Here is a 25577-nt window from a genome sequence, read left to right on the forward strand (position 1 = left end):
CCACCTCCGATAGAACTTTTCTCATATTCCGGGTGAGGCGGGGGACATCAAGTCCGAGTGGACCATATTCCGCGCCTCCTTTGCTGAGGCGGCCGACCGGAGCTTTGGCGGTAAGGTGGTCGGTGCCTGTCGTGGCGTCAATCCACGAACCCGTTGGTGGACACCAACAGTGAGGGATGCCGTCAAGTTGAAGAAGGAGTCCTATCGGGCCTTTTTGGCCTGTGGGACTCCTGAGGCAGCTGATGGGTACCGGCTGGCCAAGCGGAATGCAGCTTTGGTGGTCGCTGAAGCAAAAACTCAGGCATGGGAGGAGTTCGGTGAGGCCGTGGAGAAAGACTTCCGGACGGCTTCGAGGAAATTCTGGTCCACCATCCGGCGTCTAAGGAGGGGGAAGCAATGCACCATCAACACTGTGTATAGTGGAGCTGGGGCGCTGCTGACCTCGAGTCGGGACGGTATGAGCCGGTGGGGAGAATACTTCGAAGACCTCCTCAATTCCACCAACATGCCTTCCCATGAGGGAGCAGAGTCTGGGTTCTCTGAGGCAGCCTCTCCTATCTCTGTGGTTGAGGCCTCCTCGGTGGCAAGGCCCCGGGGGTGGATGAGATTCGCCAGGAGTTCCTCAAGGCTCTGGATGTTGTAGGGCTGTCCTGGTTAACATGCCTCTGCAACATCACGTAGACATCAGGGACAGTGCCTTTGGATTGGCAGACTGGGGTGGTGGTCCCCCTTTTTAAGAAGGTGTGTTCCAACTACAGGGGGATCACACTTCTCAGCCTCCCTGGTAAGGTCTATTCAAGGGTGCTGGAGAGGAGGGAAGTCAAATCTCAGATTCAGGAGGAGCAGTGTGGGTTTCTTCCTGGCCATGGAAGAGTGGAGCAGCTCTACATCCTTGGCAGGGTCCTCGAAGGTGCATGGGAGTTCGCCCAACCAGTCTACATGTGTTTTGTCGACTTAGACACAACAGACCGAGACTTTGTATCGGTCTGTTGTGGTAAAGAAGGAGCTTATCCGAAAGGCGATGCTCTCAATTTACCGGTCGATCTACGTTCCTACCCTCAGCTATGGTCACGAGCTGTGGGTCGTGACCGAAAGAACGAGATCCCGGATACAAGCGGCCAAAATGAGTTTTCTCCGCAGGGTGTCCGGGCTCTCCCTTAGAGATAGGGTGAGAAGCTCGGTCATCCGGGAGGATCTCAGAGTAGAGCCGCTGCTCCTCCACATCGAGAGGAGCCAGATGAGGTGGCTGGGGCATCTGATTCGGATGCCTCCCAGACGCCTTCCCGGTGAGGTGTACCGGGCACGTCCCATCGGGAGGAGACCCCGGGGACGACCCAGGACACGCTGGAGAGACTACATCCTTCGGCTGGCCTGGGAACGCCTCGGGATCCCCCCGGAAGAGCTGGATGAAGTAGCTGGGAAGAGGGAAGTCTGGGCGTCCCTGCTAAAGATACTGCCCCCACGACCCCACCTCGGATAAGAGGTAGAAAATGGATGGATGAATGGGCTAATTGTTTTATGTCTTTGATTTATTGAATTGTGGTGAAATTATAATGTGTAAAATATGTGTGGTTTTAATTTGATCTTGTCCTTTGAGAAATCATGAACTGAATATTTGTGGAATTTCAGGGTAAAAATAATGTCAAAGTAGTGTGGATTTTAGCTTTTCATAACTCAATCCAAACATTTAGCATTTTCAATGTTCGCACGTGTATAAAGTTTACGATAGTACTTAATATTAAATAGTAGTAGATAGTCGCTAGCAGGCAAGATACTTTCAGAATGATACTTTCAAGTATCATTCATAACGCCTCAAATCAATTGGAAGACTGAAATTAAAGATGGCTGACCTTGAAGTTAAGACACTAAAGGTGGCGAGAACCGCAGCAAAAGGACTGTTTTCTTGTTTGGCCAACAGTGTTTTGTGGAACTACAGAGACATGACCGAAGACGAACTCAAGGATAATTTTGGCAAACTTAAAATGGAGGCCAGTAAAGTTATGGATGCAAACAATGACATGGAGGCTGAGCTCATTGCAAACGTTGGAGGCGGAGCTGGAAGCTGAGTTGACTGAACAGCAAAAAGTTGACATAACCAAGACTGCAAGTGAGTGTGAGTCAAAGCTCAAGAAGGTCAATAGTCTGATCCAGGATTCTCTCTGGGCGAATTTTGCGAAAAGTGAAGTATGCACAGCAATGAAAGCGTTCGAGGCTACGTGTGAATGTGCGGCTGCTACAAAACCAAATTGCAACCAGGAGGCCTGTGACTTCATACTCAGCCACATGCAAGAATTCGAAAATACTTCCAAAGAGTTCTATAGTCAATGGAAAAGCTGGGTCCCTCCAGATGACCAGAAAGACATCCAGATTCACTTTAAGAAGTTGGAGCTCTGGACCATCCAATTACTTTCCAGAAAGCCTAACTTCATAGAGGAAAGGGGCTTCCAGTAATTATGATGCTTCTCAATGTAACTGCAAATGCTGGGGGAAAATTTTGACCAATAATTGACTTGGCCTTTGGCACCAACTACATTTCCCATAAAACTGCAAACAAACTCAACCTCAGAAGTGAGGAAATGACTCTTGTCGTGCATGGAGTTGGAGGAATGAAGTTCCACATTGAGACAAGGTGATACCTTCTAAGGATCCGAATTAATACTTCAAAAGGCACGCTCAGATCATACGAGTTGATTGGCTATGGGTTGGACGAGATTGCAGATGTTCACAGACATGTGACTCCAAAACAGCTGCGGGAATTCTTTCCAGGAGTAGATGAACTCGAAAGGCCAAGAGAAATAAATTTGCTCATAAGCCATAGAGAAGGTCCGCTGTTGGAGAGCTTGTGCTGTGGGACGGTCCTCTTCGAAAAACGGTTGGAAGCTCACATCTTGGGCTTTTTAAGAATCTCACTGTGCCCACAGGTCTAAAACACATTTTGCAAGATCAATGAGACCAGCTGCTTCAAAATATGAGGAGATTTGCAGCAATGTCTAAAGACAGCTTCCTCCAAATAAACATGTTGAGGCAAGTACAGCAACCACCAACCGGGATTTCTTGGATTGGTGGAAGTGGGAAACTATTGGGGCTGCATGTGAGCCTAGATGTGGTGGTTGTCGATGTGGGAATTGTCAGCCGGGTGGCCAGGAGATGACTTTTGCTGAGGAGAGAGCGCTCCAGGTAGTAAGAGAAGGTCTAACCTATGTCAAAGGGGACGACCATAGCAAAAAAAACACAGTGGCACGCAAGATATCCTTGGCTGGAAGACCCGACATCCCCGCCAAACAACAGAGGAGCTGTGGAAGCCACATTCTTCCGAACAGAGAAGCGGCTAGCCAGGGAGCCTGACTGGAAAAGTGCCCACAAAGCACAAGTTCAAAACATGATTGATTGAAAGGTTGCATTGAAACTTTCCAAAGACTCGATTGCCAACTGGAAGGGACCAGTCTGGTGTGTTAGTCACCTCAGTGCTCCTAATCCCCAATCGAGAAACTCAGAAGAAGAGGAGCTTGGAGTGTATGCGATTATGAGAGTGAACATTGGAGATAAACCAGCTCATTGCATTGTGCAGCTGGCAATGCGAGAAACTGCTAATCTCCCTGTTTTCACCCACCTCAAAGAGGAGCAATGCGTACTCCATATTGATAGCTATGTTGATGACATTCTCACGTCCTACAACATTCTCAACCAGCTGAAAACCATTAAACCAAATGTGGAACGAATACAAGCCGAAGGAACAAGCCATGGGTCCTTCCTGTCTGGTCAAAGTGGAAGGAAGGAGCTCAGTACAAAGCTGGGGAGGATGGAGGGAAAAATCATGGTTTTACCCAACCAAATGCGTGAGGATGACAAAAAAGCACTTGGTCTTGGATACATCGTAGAAGAGGACAAGCTCCATATCATGATTGGCATCAACTTCTCAAAAAGAAGGAAGGCCAAGATCTCCTGGTTGAGCAAATCAGAGCCCACACTCCTAATCCATTGACAAGGAGATAACTTCTCAGCCAGGTGTCAGGACTTTATGACCCTATCGGCCTGGTGACTCCTGCTAAGCAAAAAGGGGCCATTTTGGTACGGAGAGTTTTTCAGGAGGCAAAGAGTCGAACCAGGAGTCATGGGACATGGCACTTTCAGATTGTCTCGCAGTGGCAAATTGGGCCAAAGTTCTTGAGTTTGCCAGTAGGGTTTGACCAATCAAATCAACAAAAGAAAACATTTAACGCTGCACTTAGAAAAATAGAGGAAAAAGAACAATAAAAATATGCAAAACAACAAAGACCTCTAGCAGTGTCTGCTATTAACAGTCTTTTGGATGTCAAGAGCTTCAGCCTTCTGTCAAAATTGGTTAAGACGGTAGCCTGGGTTTGGAGAGCCGCAAAGCGGTTTCTTGGACAAAAAAGAGCCCTAAACAGCCCAAAGTGGGAGGCAGTGTCCGTAACAAGAGTAATTTCAGTCAAGGAACAAGAAGATGCCTTGAGAGAGATTTTTATGGCTGCACAATCAGGCAAGTCTTTTCCAAGTACCACAACAGACCGGCTGGTAGTCTTCAAAGATCAAGATACTGGGAATGATGGTATGTGGTGGTCCAGAGCTTTGACGAGGACACAATTGGTATCCCATCTTGCCCTATGATTCCTGGGTATCTGTGCTACTAGCTCGTGAAGCTCATGATAAGGGTCATGATGGAGTGGTGGGAACTTTGTTCAAAATGAGAAGGAAGGCGTGGATTGTTAGGGGAGGAAAAATTGCTCAACAGATCGCTGATCAATGCATGTGTTTCAGGAAGGCAAGTTCTGAAAGATGCCAACAAATAATGAGTGCTCTTCCTCCTGAAAGAACTGCACCTGCTGCACCCTTCCAGTTTACAACAGTTGACCTCTTTGGACCCTATTATGTCAGAGAAGATGTCAAGAAAAGAGTTACGCTTAAAATCTGGGCAGTTGTTTTCAGCTGCATGGCCAGCAGAGCCATCCATGAGGAGCTTGTCAACACCTTATTCACTGAATGTTTCCTGATGACTTCTCAAAGGTTTACTGCAATCCGTGGACATCCAAGGAAAATCTGGTCAGATCCAGGCACCAATTTCATTGGAGCAAAGCCAGTGTTGGAGGAGATGTACAGATTCCTGGACAGCTAAGATAAAGCCGCCCTAGAAGATGATGCTGCCAAAAACGGAACAACGTGGATATGGAAAATCCACCGAGCCGATTCCCCACACCGGAATGGTGTCGCAGAAGCTGCTGTGTGTGTTGTTAAGAGAGCACTGCAGAGTCTTGGAAGAGAACTTTCCCTCAGCTTCAGTGAGTTCCAAACAATTCTCTATATGGCCGCCAACCTGCCAAATCAGCGACCGATTGATGTCAGGATGCAGAGCCGGGAAAATTGCATTCAGTATGTGACGCCTAACAGCCTTTTACTTGGTCGAGCAACTCAGACCGGAGACTGCAATGATTTTATCCCTGTCAAAGACTCAAAGCAATGCAGACTGAGGTGAACAAGTTCTGGAGGAGTTGGAGTTTTATTTTGAAGGTTTTTCACCTAGAGGCTAGAGCAGTGATTCCCAACCAGTGTGCCGTGGTACATTAGTGTGCCGTGAGCGTTTTTCGGGTCTGCCGTGGGAAATTATCAAATTTTACTTAATTGCTGCGGCACGGTGGCCGACTGGTTAGAGCATCAGCCTCACAGTTCTGAGGACCCGGGTTCAATCCCCGGCCCCGCCTGTGTGGAGTTTGCATGTTCTCCCCGTGCCTGCGTGGGTTTTCTCCGGGCACTCCGGTTTCCTCCCACATCCCAAAAACATGCATTAATTGGAGACTCTAAATTGCCCGTCGGCATGACTGTGAGTGCAAATGGTTGTTTGTTTCTATGTGCCCTGCAATTGGCTGGCAACCAGTTCAGGGTGTACCCCGCCTCCTGCCCGATGACAGCTGGGATAGGCTCCAGCACGCCCGCGACCATAGTGAGGAGAAGCGGCTCAGAAAATGGATGGATGGATTTACTTAATTGCTCAAGAAAATACTTATTTACAAGAAATACTGTTTCTTTGTTCATCTATTTATGCCAGTGAGGCATAGTGACAGACAACAAATAAATGTTCTTCTATTAGATGGCAGGAAGTACATACAATAATTAATGTCCACTTTTTGTGACATTTTTGTTTGTTGATGTGCCGTGAGACCTTTCAATTGTAAAATAAGCGCCTTGGCTTGATAAAGGTTGGAAATCACTGGGCTAGAGGCTAATGGCTTGTCCTAAAACAGGACACAAATAAAAGGAAGAAAAAGGAAAGCTGTCTGGTCATTTGAGTGAATTCCAGAGAAACCTCTGAGTAGACTATTCTATCCCTTTCAAGCGAGGGTATTGCATTGAAAAATTTGAGGAGCTTGACAATAACTGTCCCATGGTAATCTTCTTGACATAATTTTAAAAATATGGAAGTTCAGCCAAATTGTTCTGGAAGTCAATTCCCATAGGTTGGCAGATCTGCAGTCATAGCCATATGCAATTTTTGGCATAGTTTTGTAATTAATAATTGGCAGGTTTGATTAATATTTACCGGCACAGTATTCGATTGGTTAGTACATATGCGTCACAGTTCTGAGGACCTGGGTTCAAATCCCGGCCCCGCCTGTGTGGAGTTTGTATGTTCTCCCTTTGCCTGGGTGGGTTTTCTCCCACACCCCAAAAACATGCATGGTAGGTTGATTGGGGACTCTAAATTGCCCATAGGTGTGAATGTGAGTGCTAATGGTTGTTTGTTTCTATGTGCCCTGCGATGGGCTGACGACCGGTTTGGGGTGTACCCCGCCTCCCGCCCGAAGATAGCTGGGATAGGCTCCAGCACGCCCGCAACCCTAGTGTGGATAAGCGGTAAAGAAAATGAAAATGGGTTCATATTTATATTTTAATCAAATGTAAATCACCTTGTGTTGCATTTTTTGAAAAGCGCTTACAAATTCAGTTTGATTGATAATCCCTTTCGTTGTTTCAGCTTTCAGGATATAAAACTTTGTCCATGTTGTATGAAACATTCCGGGAGTAACTATAGAGGGAAATCACAACTTTTGATTTCTTTGCAATTTGTGACCACGACTGACCTATGGTCAAGCAGAACAATGGAGCCATACCTGTCCTTGACAATTCACTATATTGACAGGTATTTTCAAATGAGAAATCAATAATGTTAATGCATTTTATGTATAAACTGTACTTGTTTAGAGTGAGCTGCACTTGGTGATTGCACTCTGTAATAGCATATTTATTCAGTTAGCACTTGGTAAATTTTAAATTTTGGGGGAAATGTTATTTTTTTATATCATTTATTCTTATCCAAAGTTTCATTTTTCATTGAAAACTGTTCACATATTGTTTGTTGAAAAGTAACGCAATACAAATACAGATGTTTTGAGGATTAATCATGATTAAATCGTGATTACAATATTGACCAAAATAACCGTGATTATCATTTTGCCATAATCATGCAGCCCTCGGTCACGCTTTGTGCAAATTGTAACTAGCTGTTGGAGAAAGGATAGTCTCCTTCCTATCTTCAGCAAGGCCGGTCTGTGTTTGCCCGTCTGTTGTGCCATGCGTCTGCACAGTGGTTGCTAGCAACCAAGCAACCATTGAGCAGACGCATGGCACAACACAGACGGGCAAACTCCTCAGATCAAGACTCAGCTGTATAGCTGCACCTCCAAGAGAAACAGCACTTTTTTGTGGACAAAAATGTATATATTCCAGACAGGGAAGACATGTTTTGAAAGAGGGGTGAGAGAGGCCATATACACTAAGGTGGAAAAACCACAACAACAAAGAGCAGTTTCCACCCAACGACTCTGGTGGACTGACAATGGCCTCTCGGCCAGGCGGCTTAACGGCTCTCCCCCATTTTTGCATTCAAAAAGATTGATTCCATACGTTGTTTTGGGGGTGGGCGATATATATCGGCTTTAATATAATTGTGAACATTGCTTTAACGATGTGCAATTTTACATTATCGAGTATTCATAGTCTCAAAAAGAAAACCAAACGGAAAGATGCACTGTCATATCCTGTTTTGTTTGCTTGTTTCCTGTGTGGAATTTTCTCTTGTGTTGCAGTCCCTGGGTCCAGGTCGGTGGGCGGAGTCTCTCGCGATGCAGCTGCTGGTGATTTGTCATCAGCAGTGTATTTAAGCATGGGAGACGCAGGAGGAAAACACTGAGAAATTGTACTTCGCTTGTTGCCATTACCTTGCCAGCTTTGTTACATTCTCGCACATTCCGTCTTGCCACTAGCTCTGTTCGTCTGCTGTTTTTCTAGTAAGTACTACTGTGTTTTTCTGTTCTCGTTTCTCTTCCTTGTGTAGGTTAGAGTTTGTTCTCCTAGCTTCCTTTAGTGTTTTCCTCCTGTGACTCTCCGTCCATTGTCCTTATTTAAGTACCGGTCCGCTAGATGGTTTTCACGTTGCCCTTCTGTCACGTCACTTTCTGTTTATATTCATCTTTTCACATCAGTGTGCTCCCTTTGTTGAATAAAGTCCGTAAACATGCATCTTCTGTTGTTTTGCTTTGGGGTCCAAATATATTGTTTGACGCAGCCGTAACATCCACGACATAGGGGGTAGAGAAAAAGGAGGAAGCACATAAAGTCCTCATTCGTCGAATCAGCGGACATGATTCAGTCATGTGACTCCATGGCGAGCGAAACAAAGTCTTGCTCTCAAACTAGTGGGCCGATGCCGAGCAAACTTTTCGGGAGGTTCAAAGCTTAACAAGTGGGTGAATGGTCGTTATGGAACACCTGTATAGTTTTTTTGTTGGCCAACAGGAAAATGACAGGCCACTTGATGTACGTGCTTGGCTTCCCAAACGCGGCCAGTTGAAAAGTGAAACAAAGAGAACTGAGAATGGGCAGTGCTGTTTTGATCGTATATTCACTGGCGGATGTATTCATTTTGACGAACATTTTACAAATACTGTTCTCTGGTGAGGCTAATGGAGGAGCTAACATAGCATAGCCCTACAGCCGCACCATAAGTAAATATCTCACTATCTCCTCACCAATCAGCCACTGATTTACTTAAAACACTATTACCAGCTGTTAAACTTATCACCCGGAATCAAAAAAGATTCTGTTGTCATGAGATCACATATTGTCATCATCATAGGTAGTATCTGTATCGGAATACATTTCTAAAGTAACCCTACCAACCTCGAGTACGAGGAATATGTAAAACTTTGCGACTACCGCTAAAGAAAAGATGGGTAAATCTGCACAACACACTCAGAAAACCCTCACAGAGTCATTTAACAAAGATGTGCCATGTGACAAAGCAGGTAATTATTGTCAAGACATAAGAACGCCATCAACTGCATTTCTTTCTGCAGTATTCTAGCCACATTTGTATGATAGTGTGTGTGCTGTAGAGACAAACAAAAATTTGGTTTAAAATATTTTATTAGATTTACATTTAGATGTCATTTAAATAGGTTTTGATCTGTTTTGTTACAAAATCTTAACTAAAATACTATTGCGCAAACCTAAATTGACATGTACTCATCTATACAGCCTGGACATAAATTTGAGATTTGTTAAATACTGCCATACAATATTCTTGTACAATATTTTGCAGTAAATGTATAAAGCACTTTACAAAATAAACAAGTTGTTGTTCTGAAATGCTGTCTATCAAATGTCCTAGGAAGTAAGTAGAGATTTACTGTTTTTTTTTTTTTTTTTTTTTGTTTGTTTTTTAGGATTTCGTCAAATTATCGTTATCGTAAAATAAAATTTTGCCCATATCGCCCACCCCTAACGTGAGGTGGGGCATGCCTCTAAGTTGGAGCATAAATAGTTGGCTGGTGCGTCCTAACTAAGCCTTATTGCATCAACTGATGAAGCCTACTCGGATGAGAGGTGAAATGTCTTCTAACAGGACAGTCCAGTTATAATTCAGCTTCACTACCAGCAGATAATGAGTCTGTACAGAATAGAATTCAAAGGCAAAATCTGTTTTTTTTATTTTGGCAGTCATCACGTGTCAGAGAGGAGCTCTCTTTTTGATAAGGTGCTACACAATTGGAGCAGTACAGCAGAGCAAAGACTGAGGCGTTACTGCCAGATCCGCCGACGACAAGAAAACAAAGGTTAATCTAGGAAGAAATCAGGCAACAGAGTGAGCAGTTTCTCAGCTCGTAGGGTTCATCATGTCAGCTTGGCCAGCCGGGAAAACACATATGCAAGATGGAGCTGAAATCCCCACTTCCTGTACGCCTCATGCTGGGCTCAGGAAACAAGAGGTTGATTCAGGCTTCCCAGCGAGGGTTAGTCACTCCTGTTTATCTGCTGGCTACAACCAATAAAGCAACTCACTCAGGACAATACTGACGAAGATTAAGATAAAAAATATAGTTGGCAAAACAACTGAATACTGGAGGTTTTGTAAATTTGCCTTGAAATTAACAAACGAAAGTAAAGCATAAACTGATTAACTTCATTGAAATACTGGACAATCCAAAACATCTGAAAGAGATTGCTAAAGTGTAGCTAGTTTAAACATGTAGGCATTGTATCTCATGTACAGTGTCTTTAAGGCACATTTCCTTCATGAAGGGAACATTTTTCTTTTTTTTTTTTTTTTTTTTTTTTTTGCCACAATTTTTTCTGAATTTAATTTGCGTATGTTAAAAACTTAGAATTAGCGTTTGGTTAACTGTCTTTCAACATTTAGATTTCAAGATTTTCATAAATTAGCTGATGAGAGTCAAGGTGGTAAACGCTACCTGTTGATCAAGACTAACAGGAATGTCGCTCTTCAGGCGGACTAACAGATGATTACAATTAAAGCATATCGTGTCTCCCCTATTGTCAAACACAAACGGTACAGACACATTCCTTCTTTCCTGTTACACAGATGTTAGCCAGCCAAAACTGGTTCACCGTACACTACATCCTGCCATAACACGGCAACAACATTACATAATAGTTCTATTAGTATAGAACTAGAATAGTTGACTTCGATACTATACCTGCATAAAGTACCTTGATGCTAGTACTGAAACGATACCACGGTAAAAATCCAAATCATCAGTAAATGTGGAGGAATGAAAACTGACAAAAAAAAATTTATTCAAAATGACAATAAATAATGGAATAATGGAATTAGCAGTCATTAGCAGTTTTAATGGAATTAGCAGTCATTAGCAGTTTTAATGGAATTAGCAGTCATTAAAATAATTACATCAATGCCTACATTATCATATACACATATATTATGACAAATGTTTGTATGTATATAAAACTGGCCATCTATATACAGTATAGTATGATGTATAGGCAGCACGGTGACCGACTGGTTAGCATATCTGCCTCACAGTTCTGAGGACCCGGGTTCAAACCCGGCCTCAGCTGTGTGGAGTTTGCATGCTCTCCCCGTGCCTGTGTGGGTTTTCTCCAGGTACTATGGTTTTCTTCCACATCCCAAAAACATGCATGGTAGGTTAATTGAAGACTGTAAATTGACCATAGGTGTGAGTGTGAATGGTTGTTTGTTTACATGTGCCCTCCAATTGGCTGGCGACCAGTTCAGGGTGTACCCCGCATTTCGCCCGGAGACCGCTGGGATGGGCTCCGGCACACCTGCGACCCTCGTGAGGATAAGCGATACAGAAAATTGATGGATGTATGCTATATTAAAAAAAAAAAAACACCTTTGTTTCTTCAATTTCTTGTTCATTATAATACCTGGTACCACTAAAGGCATTTTACCTGAAGAATACAAAAGTTTAATTGTATTATTAATTTTGGTTACATGGAAAAGGGCTAGAGCTAGATATCGGGTCTTATAGTCAACTCTTATGAGCTATTTTCATAATCATCATTATATTTGTCTAGACAAAGGTACCTTTAGTTGCACCTGACATTAAGAATTAAACTGAAACTGAAGAAACAAGGGGTCTAATATTTTTGTCCTTGAGTATATTACTTTATAGTTATACATACTTATACTTAAGAGTCTATTTTTATTCAAGTTTTTAGCAGTGCAGTATTGTTGTATTTGACTGCATTTGATTTCTCACATTGTAAGCAATACATGCGCACCCACTCAGTGGCCCTGCCAGTGTTTTTCATTGCGTACGGAGCCACGACACTCAAAAAGTGGACCTTTAGGTTGGATAATAAGTGGTTTTCCTTTTGCATTGTGGTAAATATTTTTATTCTTCTAGAACTGCCTGATTTCTGGAGTGGTCTCCGACGAGGTGTGTAACCTGTATTCAGGTTGGAGCGCTCCGAGCTCAGCTTCAGTGCGGTGCACACCTGTGCTATCGATGCTATCGATCTCCTGCTGGCAACACTGACTCGTGTGCATCAGATGCAGAGTTTTCCTAACAGCACAGGCGAATCCACCGCATATAAAATTGACTTTGCTCACATAGCCTCGTGAGCTCCGGACTCTGAGGACGTCCCGGTGGCTACCACTAACGCGTGCTAACGTGTCCGCAGGAGACAGGAGCTAGTCTGCAGTTTGAAGCCATTTCATTCTCCCGCCACCCACAAAGTTGCACGCACACAACTTCAGAAGACAGAGAGTCATTTGCTGACGGTCGGCTTTTTGGGTACTGGCCTTTAAGACACCATATGAATTGAGAGCTGTTGCATGTTTTTTTTTTTTGTTTGTTTTAAACTACCAGTACTTAAAAAAAAAACTGGTATCCTGCTATTTTTTTACATCAGTATACCTTGGTACGGGATTGGTTTCAATACTTGGTGCATCACTACTACCTAATTTTATGAGTCCAACAGTTATGCAAAATATAGTGAGTACAACACTTTAAGTTGTTAGCATGGTGCAGCTGAATACCGCCACAACGTTCACTCACATCAAGGGCTTTATTTTTGTAGATGGCGTATCTGCGGTGGGCCACGATTTCTAGCATATCTTGATTTTCATGCAAGCGCAAGGTTCGCTGTGCGTTTGCCAATTTGGCAGACCAGTCTGCGACAAGCTGGTTGTTTCAGAGCATTGAGGGTGTGTCCTTTGATATTCGCCCAGCTAAGTGACAATTTGGTGACAGAAAATCAATCTAATCCTATAACTGCTGGGACCAGGTCTAAGTCCGGCGCAGTAGGTAGACCGATGGTCTAACGTGATATTGGTGAATTTGATTGGGACAAAGGCAGACAGATTCTGAGGTCTGCGGATCATGTGCGGTGGCCTGTCAGATGTTCATTCATTCATTCATTCATATTCTGTACCGCTTATCCGCACGAGGGTCACGGGCATGCTGGAGCCTATCCCAGTTGACTCTGGGCAAGAGGCGGGATACACTCATCTAATTCTGTATTAATAAGGGTACCCGTTCAAATTGTCTGTTGCCACATCGGCCAAGAGTAGTAACGCTTCGTCCTCTTCCGCAGAGAGATTTGCCACATTTAAAGGGTATGAGAAGTGCCGCTTTGATTGGTGGTTCACACCCACAGTAACATAGACATGCCCCCCCCCCCTCTCTGAAATACAATTGCTTGTACGCATCTGAAAAATAAAAATAAAAAACATGGTCTGACCCGTCTCCGTACACATTTACGTTACCTGCTGTGTCAGATTTACACCAGTCAAGAAAATAGAGCCCTGGGTATTACGTTTTAATATTACACTTGCATGACATTAAATTATCTTAAAGGTGTTACTTAACATTGCCTGTAAAAAAATGTTTAATCTCAGAAAGAAATGTCCGGGATTGGATTGTGTTCTATTACACTCCAGGTGTGGTGTTTCTTTATAATTTGGAAACTTTGAGTGTGTGCTTGGATGTAACTAAAAAGGTAGTTTAGTGTTTACAGTGTACTCTGACATATATGTACTGTATGTACTATGTAATGTAACATATCCCCAGTGCCTATTGTGAAACATATTGCATAACAATCCTAAATTTTTTACCATTGAGATCACGATCATGAAAACTCCAAAACAAGCCCAAAAGAGGTAAAGAGGTGCATCGTGGTTCAAATTTCATTAGTGGTTATTGGAGACAGACAGAAAAACAGACGTCTACTGGAGAGCAGTAACAGGGTGCCGGTCAGACAAGCTAGCACAGGCTCGGCCAGCCTCCTGGGGCCACAAACTAACCCCCCACCCCCATGCACACCCACCCCCTTACCCCACCCAGGAGGATATTCATTGTTCTCCCTATCCCCAAAACAAAGCCTACCAAACTCCCATACCAAAACCCACCCTCCCTTTCCCCCCTACACCTACTCCAGTTGCCCCCTGAACCTCTTAGATCCAACCCACCCACTCAACATTGTTCCTCTCTGCTGCTCCCAAAATTTCATTACATCTACAGTATAGTCCACTTTTTTTTTTCATTATTATTTTTTTTTTACACACACTGCTTGTAGATCAGTAATCACACTGATTGTATATACATTTAAGAAGTGGTCTCTTCCTGGAACCTGCATAAAGAAGCTCATTATATGTTGTAGCAAAACACCATTGTGATCCTGGAATTACAACTGCTTTGGGTTTAGGGCCAGTGTTTCAAATAATAATTATGTAATCAGCAAATCAGTGAGCTCCAAGATACCTTTTTATCTAGAAACAAGCATTAATTCTCTTGTTGATGTGTGCCAATGTGAAGAACTCATTTTGATTGATTAAACTCAAAGAGGGACCCCATGCCTATCTCAACGTCTTTTGGAGAGAAAAAAAATGCCTCAAGTCTGGATGCCATATTTTGTCCTCGTGTCAAGAAATGAGATGCCAGATGATACAAAAGGGAGCAGCTTGCAGCGAGCAACTTCACCATACTGAGACCGCATTGGTTTGGTACATGAACACACACACAAACATGCACAAGTACACAGCGGTTGTGACTAAAGCACACAGAGGCCATATGGTGCGTCCTCATCCACCGACGCCTGTTGCTGCTGCAACAATAGACCTGCCTGGCCGGGACAGCAAGAGGCAAATACACACAGACACAAAACACAAACACACACACCAAATGGTCGTTGGTCAGGCGGTCTGCGTTGCTTAGTCCCTGAACAAACGCCTGGATTTGCATTCTGCACCTCCCTTATCGTCCTCGCTTTTCTCGTACCCACACACACACACATACACACACTTCCACAGTCTACAGGTGCACAGAGCACTCAAAACAGATGTCAACGGAATGAAGAGGGTGGGGGTGGAGGAGGAGGGCAGGAAAGTGGGGGGACGAAAGGAGGCTGTTTGCCCAGGGTGACTGAAACGCTTTGTACACTCCCAAGCCTGGACACAGCAAAGACAATAACAGACACACACAAATTGATATACAGTACTTTCACAACAAATGTATCATTATAAGAAACAGAGAATGGAAAAAATATCTTAATAGTAATACTATAGGTGTAAATGTGTGCAACAAGTTAAAAAAAAAAAATAAAACTTCCTACATTTTAAGAACTCATGAAAGCGTCACAGTTTGCCTCATGTTAATGTTCAAACTCCTTTGAGTCAAGCTTATACCACAAATTGAGTACACAGGACATCTTAATTGGGATGACCATACAAACTGATTGTCGTTTGAAATTTTGTCACTTGTATAATTGATTGTTGATCAGTTGCATTTACACTAGCACTAATTGGCTCCAACACAGAGGCGCTGTTGATTCAGTCTTCAAACCGGGGGAGGTCTGTTTAATTATTAAGATTTTTTTTTTTTTTTTTAAATGAGGAAAAGGATAATTGTTGAAATGCAGATGTCTGTTTGGAAAAACACACTAAGCTTAGTATTTTCTGTCATCTATAATGAATTATTTTGATTTTTTTTTAATTACAAGTAATTGCCCATAGTCGAGCACAAAAATTTGGACAAATGCCCACCATAACCACGTCAATATTGTAACATCCCTGACTACATAACAATGTCCTAATGCACTTGCACACATCTGTGTGATTAAAAGTGAGCTGCAACTGACTGGTAGCGTTGTTTTATAATAAGTTCTAGATATCTGTCAACTATCCCAATCGCTGGATACTGCCATCTTCATCACTAGTATACGAAAACACATACTGGTCTTCTTTCACTATGGATTACCATCTACTGTATGTTGACCCATACAAGAGCAACTAAGGCGAGAAAACTTTTATTTTCACAATGCAAATATCTTCCCTACAAAATAAACAACAACAAAAAAATATATGTGATCTACCCATTACGTTGACTTCGGGAGAGAGGTGGGGTACACCCTTGGACAATGAATATAATTTCTTATACCCATTTAAACCTTAAAGACAGGATACTGGCATGAACTGCCATAGATATGACAACAACAACAAAAAACAAATGGCTGAAGACAGTCTGGTTACATTGAAGGATAATGCCTATAAGCGCAACCATGAGAAAGATATGAGACACGGCCAAATATATGAAAGTGTACTTTCTTGGCGTTTCCACGTTTGGTCTTGATTCGGTGACAGCAAAGGCGGCACTCCAACAGAGATTGCAAGTGAGTTGAGGCGTTTGCTGTCGTTTTTTCGTGTCTAACGCGTCGTGTGTCGTGCCCGGGGCCTGCCCGCCTCCCTCCCCTCCCTTCCCCCCGCCTGCGGAGCGAAGCGAAAAGCCGCCGACGCAACAAGTCGTCTCTCCGTCGACGCTCAAGCTGCCTTCGCAAACTGCCCGCGTGCTCCGAACGCGAATCGCTCAACTGTGAGGGAACGGCGGGAAGGCGACCATTTTGGGAAGAAAACAACATTTGCAGCCCGGGAATCGCCGACTCAAAGTGGAAGGGAAAAAAGCGGCGTCGGCGGCACCGAGGTGCACACGACAAACACTTCATACTGTTCATACTCTCGGGTAGACCTTCCAAACGTGCTTTTTTGGGGGGTCGCGTCTAGCCTCCTCTCAATGTCGGCGAAAGTGTTCTTCGGCGTCAGTGAGGACTTGGAGGTGAACGTTTCCAAGCAAACGCGGAGGAGGGGACGCCTCCTGGACAACTTACCTCGGTTTCTTTGCCCCTTTATGGCTAAATTCCCACACTTTGGCGCACACGGGGGCATCCGACGCATGCGGAAGCTCCCTCTGCAACTCGCGAGCCTCCACTCGGTTTTGGTTTGACGGAGAGTCGGGCGCGCTGAGTGCGTAAAATGCGCCGCCGGGTCTCTCCAAGGATGCGAAATATGCGCGGAATGGGAGCAGGAATGAAATGAACGCAGTGGACGGAGTTGAACGGGGCGGGGTGACTGGCGTCACCCTGGATAGATCAAATGGAGGGAGGGAGGGTGGGAGGATGGGTGGCAGAAAAGAAAGAGGGGGGCTGACTGTAGTGGAGCCTGGACAACAAAAGAAAGAGTGCGGTGCCCAAACTCTTTTCAATGGACCAAGAGAATAAGAGCAAGCAGCTGACAGCGTCAAACTAAACAATGACAGCGGACCAGGCTGGAACAATTTCACATTTCCTTCACACGCCATTGCTGTTATAAACTCAAAGAAAGCTATTTAAAAGGAAAAGTCACATTTCATGTCAAGGGGGAAAAAAAACAAAAACGTCCATGTTTCTTTTTTTACTCAATGGGAAAAATGGAGTCGTAACTGAACGAGAAGAACATTTCTTTGTTCAAGTCAAATTACTGTTGCCATAAAAAAATAGATATTTAAAAAAAAACGAATTATTTTTATGGCAATAGTAATGTACATTAAAGAATACGCAAATTCAATTTACATGAAATTGTACATTAGTTCAACTTGCTGAGAAAGCAAAAAAAAAAAAAAAAAAAAGCTATGAGGCTTGCAACCACCTGTTGCTAGGCAGATTTCTTCGAGTACAATCATGTATGCCTTTAAAAAAAACTTGTGGTGGGACTCTATTAAAACAAATAATCAAATTAATTAGATGCTTTGAAATTAATTAATCGCATTTTAATCATAAAACATTTGTCATAAAAAAGCTTTTTTTTATTATTTAAATGGATTTTTAGTGCACGACACAATCAGAGACATGAATACTGTTAACTCTGCAATAATGCATTTAATTGTATTTCAATACAAAACTGTACAAAAACAAATAGAATATAACAAAATATTCCCTGGTCAAAATTCAATAAGCAGAAACTTAGAGTTCCATTTAAGGATATTTTATTTCCAAGTTAAAGTGCCATTTTAAGACAGATTTTTTTTCAGAACTGTATTGTCAATAAAAGGGTTTTAAAAAAAATCAACAAAAATGCACATCTTTTGTTTCTGGTAAAACAACAACTTTAAATGGTCATTCAAAAGGCCTAAAACTCCAAGTACTCTTAGCAAACATAATTTGTACATATGGCTATAACATTTTGAACATTTTAGTGCCAAAAAAAAAGGTAAACCCATTGGCTTCACAATACCTCCATGACTACTTCCTCTCCCTCTTTTTCAGCCCGTTGCTAAAGACAAACTAGCCTGCTCACATTACCAGAGCTCAAGGCAGCTATATTTTTTTGTAACTATGTGACCTGCAAGTGAGACCAGCCTCCCACATGGAACAGAAGTGGCAGTGCTAATCAGATAGACAGATATGGGTGAGTCCCTGCTCGACTGGACTGGGCTGGGCAGTCTGTTTCGCTGATGGTGGATTCTGCTCTGTACAAATTCAGGGCCCTGCTACGCCAGCCTGATCGGAATCAGAGTCTGAAGAGACAAAGAAGCTTTTTTTTCTTTGCTGGCTCCTGTGCGGCGGTATCCTCACACTGTTCCTGCAGTAGGGCCCCAAGGCTTGTCCAAACTTCTGCTCGCTCTCCCCTTGCAAGACATTGTAAATCCTGAACGCGTTGGTCATGCACAGTGGGCATCTTGAGCCGCTCATGGTTGAGTGTCGCTACACGTTGCGAAGTCCTTTGTGAAGGCTGTCTTTAATGTCACAGTGTAGGTTGCGTCGTCATTGGAGACCTCCATGGTGCGGTACAGGTGGCGGCGAGCAGGTAAAACCACTGAACATGAGATATACAGTTATGTCTCGCCTCCAAGGTGTTCAGTAACAAATCTGCTGTGTTAATCTACAAACTAACTGTCAAATATAGAGCTTTTTAAAGAAACAATACATGCCATTAAAAAATATTAAATAGAAATATAAATACAGTCAAATATCAAAATAGAAATATTTACCCGCATGGCTTAAGGACAGTCAGCAGCTTTTGGAGTTATAGCAGCTCTGATGGAGTTAACATGACGAGCTTGTGCTTCTGTTTGTCGAAAGCAGCAAAAACAGCCTCTTGATCCTTCACTAGACGAGAGATCATTTCCAGTGTTGAATTTCACCTTGTGGGTACATCCTGCATGAGTCGCTCATTGTATTTCCCCAGTCTTGATTGCTCCTGGGGTATTTCCTCTGTATTTTCAGGGCTGTGTTTAAAGTGAGCCAATATGTTGCGACATTTTGCTAATGCATCAGTAAACCCGCTATCAGCAACGCTAGCAGTGATGGCTCTTTGCAAGATGTGACCAATACAAGGCCTGTGTTGAAATGGGAGGTGGCTTGCTGAACTCTCTTTGTTCATGAACTGTCTGTTCCCATTGTGGTTACTTTTTGTAGAACTCCTCATTGCTCTGCCACGGAAAGAAAATGCTCTCCACAAATTTCAATATAGTGTCTGGTGATTGTCTTCTGCACAGCCAGGACAAACGATTGTAGATGCCATGTTCCGTCTATGACATCAGCAATGCGTGCATTGAGGCCGACGTAATTTGTATTACTAACGGAGTCAGTGATAGTAAAAAAAAAAAAGTAAAACTCAGAGCCCCATATTGAGCTTTCTGCAATGCTTTCGATTTTGCTTGCTCTTTGGTGTCATAAAGTTGTTGAATTTTGCCTGATTTCGGATTTAAATGGTGTCCAGAGTAGGGGTTATTTCACAGTGTTGATCACACGTTGTTAGATGAGCTCTTCAGTGATGTATTCATTTAAGATCCACCTTTGCACCTACTTCTTCAGCTTGAGAGAGACGAACAAGTCAGTTCCATTTCCATACTCCTGTATTTTCACATGCTATATTAAGTTCAAACTTACTGAAATAATTATGAATTGATTCTGTGATATGAGAAGAATATATGTTTTAATGACAGTGAAAGCCTTGCCACTCCCAGCATGCTTTGCCCACATTGTAATAAGTATGTGTTTAGTGGGCATTTTTCTTTAGTGAACCCATGACTATTGTATGTTGTATGATGAATAATGACCTTCCAGCCATGTTCGCTGTATTGGTAAGGTTTCTCTGGCACGTACTAGCTGTGTATGTATTTCTGGTCCCATGAATAATAAATGTAATTTTCATATATGATTTTATTTTAAAATCTTTTTTTGAAAATAGCATTTATTATTTGTATTATACAAATAATAAATGTGTATTTATTATTTGTATACCGTGTATCAACAGAACACGTATCTGGAATGTACTTATGACAAAGTTGTGTTTTAAAAAAAAAAAAATGACAAAATGAAAACAGCTGCTTGTATGCTACAAAATTAATTCCTAGGGAAAAGAAGGCCACATTTCTTGGCTACATTTGAAAGCCCCTTTGAAAGAACTTTGAGTTGGTTAATTGGCATTTGAAGTGCAGCGTTTGAAGAACCTGGCCACGGCATGAGAGACAGCTTGTAGTTGAATGAGATGGAGGAGACGGAGACAAGGTCGCCCTGGTTTGTCTCCATCATATGCTTGCTGTGCTGTGAAGCTGCTGTTCTTTCTTAAACCATCTTCGATGAAGACGGTTGCATTCAATCACATGCATATGAAAGAGGAATTGGGCTGACTGACTTACATACTTACATGTATGGGTCATTCTATACAAGAGCAACAGAAACATGCTGTCAATTATAGTTGTCCTTTGACAACATTTAACTACTGGTTGTAAAAGTGTTTCCCAAATGTTATTTGCTAGTAGCTAGATAACGCGGCAGAAATTAAATTCACAAGCTAATTGCTTTGACCAGTCATCTCTTCTATATTTCAGTTTTTCAGTCGTTATGTAGTGACACGCACACATACCAATGCAACCCTGTTGCTCATATAATCAGAAAAAGACAATATCAATTTTATCCTTTCTTAGTATATAGCTACGGAAAGTCTATTCTTGACCAGTTACTATAGCAGCTAACACAAGCAACGCCAGCATACGCAGTACTCTTGAGCAAAAACTAACATTAGTGTTGATTTACCACCCTATAACTAATTAAAGAAACATTAATATTTAATTACTAGCCGACTATATTCAATTTAATTTAAACTCCTTAATTGGAATTTTTCTGAACTTCCATATTTTTAAAATTGTGTCAGGAACATGACCATGGGACAATTATTGCTGTATGTTATATAGCAGGATAAAAATAATTCTGCATATTGTTGCATTTCACATCATATTCAACACGATTATTAATTGTAATCGTGAAAAACTTAAGGCTTCAATATTTGTTATTTTACTGTACTTATTGCTTAAACCTTATACTGGTGGACGCATTTGCAGCCAAATGATTTGTCTTCCATGCTATTTTTGTATTTGTATTTACTATATCCACTATTGGCGGCACGGCGGACGAGTGGTTAGAGCGTCTGCCTCACAGTTCTGAGGACCGAGGTTCAATCCCCAGCCCCACCTGTGTGGAGTTTGCATGTTCTCCCCTGTGCCTGGCGTGTCGGCGGAGCTGAGGAGGTCTTCGTATTCTCCCCACCGCTCTGCAGCACCCCCTCTAAGGACTCCAAAAAGGGTGGGTACTCTGAACTGCTGTTTGGTGCATAGGCACAAATAACAGTCAGGACCCGTCCTCCCACCCGAAAGCGGAGGGAGGCTACCCTCTCGTCCACCGGGGTGAACCCGAACCCACACCTGCTTGGCGCCTCTCACCATGGGCAACTCCAGAGTGGAAAAGAGTCCAACCCCGCTCAAGAGGACTGGTACCAGAGCCCGAGCCGTGTGTGGAGGCGACCCCGACTATATCTAGTCTGAACTTCTCAACCTCACACACCAGCTTGGGCTCCTTCCCTGCCAGAGAGGTGACATTCCACGTCCCGATAGCCAGCTTCTGTAGCCGGGGATCGGATCGCCAAGGTCCCCGCCTTCGGCCACCGCCCAGCTCGCACTGCACCCGACCCCTATGGCCCCTCCCACAGGTGGTGAGCTCATGGGAAGGGGGACACACGTTACCCTTTCGGGCTTTGCCCGGCCAGGCCCCATGTGTGGAGGCCCCGCCACCAGGCGCTCTCCTTCAAGCCCCACCTCCAGGCCTGGCTCCAGAGGGGGGCCCCAGTGACCCGCGTCCGGGCAAGGGAAACCTAGCTCCATTTAATGTATTCTTCATAGGGGTTTTGGGAGCCGTGCTTTGTCTCGTCCCTCACCTAGGACCTGTTTGCCATGGGTGACCCTACCAGGGGCGTGAAGCCCCAGACAACTTAGCTCCTAGGATCATTGGGACACACAAACCCCTCCACCACAATAAGGTGACGGCTCAAGGAGAGGAATTGCTTGTTAATAGCAAATACTTTTTAACTATGTAGTGTACAAGCTCTCGCGCTGGCTGCAGCAAAGCGATGAGTTACCACCAATAAACAATAAATAATGTTGTCTGTTTTATTTCAGTGAACATTTCAGCCGCTGGAATTTGTATGGTATACAACAGTACTACAGTATGTTGTTTACTTAACCTTACCAATGGCAATGTATTATAGTTCCCTGTGTTGATGATGCTTGTTGGAAATTGAAAATCTTGAAAATAAATGACCTTTTCAAAAAGTGAGATGGGCATCTTGAAATAATATATAGATACTTTTCAAACCCAAGAAGTATTCTACATGCTCTATGTTTTATCTTTAAATTAAATGTGCACTTTTGTTATGGTTCACATGCCCCCCACTAAAGGGGATGCACTGCAGGGATCCCACTTTTAGGGAGCCACTGCCCTAACCAGAAATTCTTTTGTCTCTTTCACTCTGTTAGATCTCTGAATGCACCAAGCAGCCGCCTCATAAAGGAGTTGTTGTTTATTACTAAGCTCTGCCTATCTCAGGTTTCATTCCCTCAGGCGAAGCTGGACTGTCATTTCCCTAAAGGGAGGGGTTGTGACATAAAACAAACAGATATGCCAGGGTCACAGCCCGGAACACCCACTGAAACTCTACACTACAAGCACACAGCAGAGCGGTAGCAGGCATATTACACCATTCCACCCTGCAGTATGTTTGGAAGAAATATTCACACGTAGACATACCCGCACACAGCTGAGCAACATGTGAACCATGCACGCACTGTCTGTGTATGACTGACATACAGTATTTGTAGCAACATGTGCGCCTCCTTCCACTCACTCACAGCTGAACAAAGCAAAACGCTCAAATATTCAACACAGTGACCTCAGTATCAGTCTGACCTCTCCTGGTTTCCTGGTTTTATTAACGCCTGTACGCCTAAACGCTTGATTGTAATGGTGAAATGGAATTATGTTTTCAAGCTGCAGAATGCGAATATCACCATCAATGCTGTTGTACTTTTAGTGTGAATGGCTTGACTTAGCCCAGTTCTTCTGTTATTCTACTGTACTCTCGCCACGTTTCAAATGGTCTTTTCCTCATTGTTACTTCATACTAAATATTTCATAATTGCAAAGATAGAAATTACTTTAGCTTCACAAATAGTGCGTTATTATTGAAGGTAAGACGTGAATGTAACACCAGCTTTTGAAAATTAGCTATTTTAAAAATTAAATAGTTTACTATTTGTCACTGACATGGTTGTGGTTTTCTCACATGACCTCCATGCATGTCGCGTGGGTTGAGTTCAGGTCTGTCTTTGTTGTGGCCTGTGATTGACAGGCGACCAGTCCAGGGTGCAGTCTGCCTCTTACCTGAAGTCAGCTGGGATAGGCTTCAGCTCCTTGCAACCCTAGATAGGATAATCTGTACATTTTTATTTTATTTTTACATTCATTTTGGAGGCGGCACGGTGGTCGACTGGTTAGCACAACTGCCTCACAGTTCTGAGGACCTGGGCTCAAATCCAGTCTCGAGTGTGGAGTCTGCATGTTCTCCCCGTGCCTGCGTGGGTTTTCTCCGGGTACTCCGGTTTCCTCCCACATCCCAAAAACATGCATGCTAGGGTGATTGAAGACTCTAAAATTGCTGTAGGTGTGAATGTGAGTGCAAATGATCATTTGTTGCTATGTGCCCTGCGATTGGCTGGCGACCAGTTGAGGGTGTACCCCGCCTCGCGCCTGAAGATAGCTGGGATAGGCTCCAGCAAGCCCGCGACCCTCGTTAGGATAAGCGGAACGGAAAATGGATGGATAAGAGCTTCTGGGCTCAACTCTTTTTGTGTGGAGTTAGTACTGTATGTTCTCCCTGTGCATTCTTTCCAGGTACTTCCACGTCCTTCCACATTCCAAAAGCATATGTGATAATTTATTGAAGATTTTAAAATCTCCATGGATGTGAATTTGAGTGTGTTGTCTATATGTGGTCTGTGTTTGGCTGGCGACCGGTGCAGGGTGTAATTGCTTTGCACACAAAATCAGCTTGACTAGGCATAATAACATGGTAAACAGTACAAAATAATCGGATTGATATTGTGACAGTACAGTGAAATTATTGTTACTTTATTAATAATACAAACCCCAATTCCGATGAAGTTGGGATGTGTAAAACAAAATACAATAGTTTGCAAATCCTTTTCAACCTATATTCAATTGAATACGCTAGACGAGATATTTAATATTCAAACTGATGAACATTATTGTTTTTTTTGTTTTTTTTTGCAAATATTCTCTAATTTTGAATGTAATGCCTGCAACCTGCCCCCCCCCCCCCCCCAAAAAGACGGGACAGGGACAACAAAAGACTGGGAAAGTGGAGGAATGCTCCAAAACCTGTTTGGAACATTCCACAGGTGAAAGGGTTAAATGGAAATTGGTGAGTGTCATGATTGAGTATAAAAAGGAGCATCCACAAAAGGCTCAGTTGTTCACAAGCAAGGATGGGTCGAGGTTCACCACTTTGTGAACGACTGCTAACAGTTTAAGAACAATGTTTTGCAACATACATTTGCAAGGAATTTTAGGGATTCAATATCTACGGTCCATAATATCATCTAAAGATTCAGAGAATCTGGAGAAATCTCTGCACATCAGCGACATTGCCGAAAACCAACAGTGAAAGCCCGAGACCATCGATCCCTCGGGTGGTACTTCATTAAGAAACTGCAACATTGTGTAAAGTATATTATCACGTGGGCTCAGAAACACTTCTGAAAACTATTGTCAGTTAACACAGTTTGTCGCTACATTTACAAATAGTTAATAGTTAAAACTACCATAAGTGGACGCCATATATCAACAACACCCAGAAACGCTGCTGGATGGCTCCTTTGGGCCCGAGCTCATCTGAGATGGACTGACGCAAAGCGGAAAAGAGTGCAAGTACTAGATTGGCCTGCCAGCACTCCAGACCTGTCTCCCATTGAAAATGTGTGCAGGCGCAATATGAAGCGCAAAATACCACAACGGAGACACTTCAAGCAAGAATGGGAAAGAATTCTACCTACAAAGATTCAACTATTAGTGTCCTCAGTTCCTAAACGCTTATTGGTTTGTTAAAAGGAAAG

At 43.1% G+C, this 25577-nt stretch overlaps 1 protein-coding gene across 2 annotated transcripts in view; it reads right to left on the reverse strand.

Moving 5' to 3' along the window:
- Positions 1–17148, reverse strand: part of LOC133402979 (transcriptional enhancer factor TEF-1-like) — a 71075-nt gene extending 53927 nt beyond the window's left edge. For both annotated transcript variants that reach the window (XM_061677379.1, XM_061677378.1), the window contains exon 1: positions 16963–17148. The gene's annotated coding sequence lies outside the window, so the exon portion shown is untranslated. The remainder of the gene's footprint in view (positions 1–16962) is intronic.
- Between the last annotated feature and the right edge of the window lie 8429 nt (positions 17149–25577).

This window comes from Phycodurus eques, chromosome 5 (genome assembly GCF_024500275.1).
Source record: "Phycodurus eques isolate BA_2022a chromosome 5, UOR_Pequ_1.1, whole genome shotgun sequence".
In the NCBI taxonomy this organism is placed as follows: domain Eukaryota; kingdom Metazoa; phylum Chordata; class Actinopteri; order Syngnathiformes; family Syngnathidae; genus Phycodurus; species Phycodurus eques.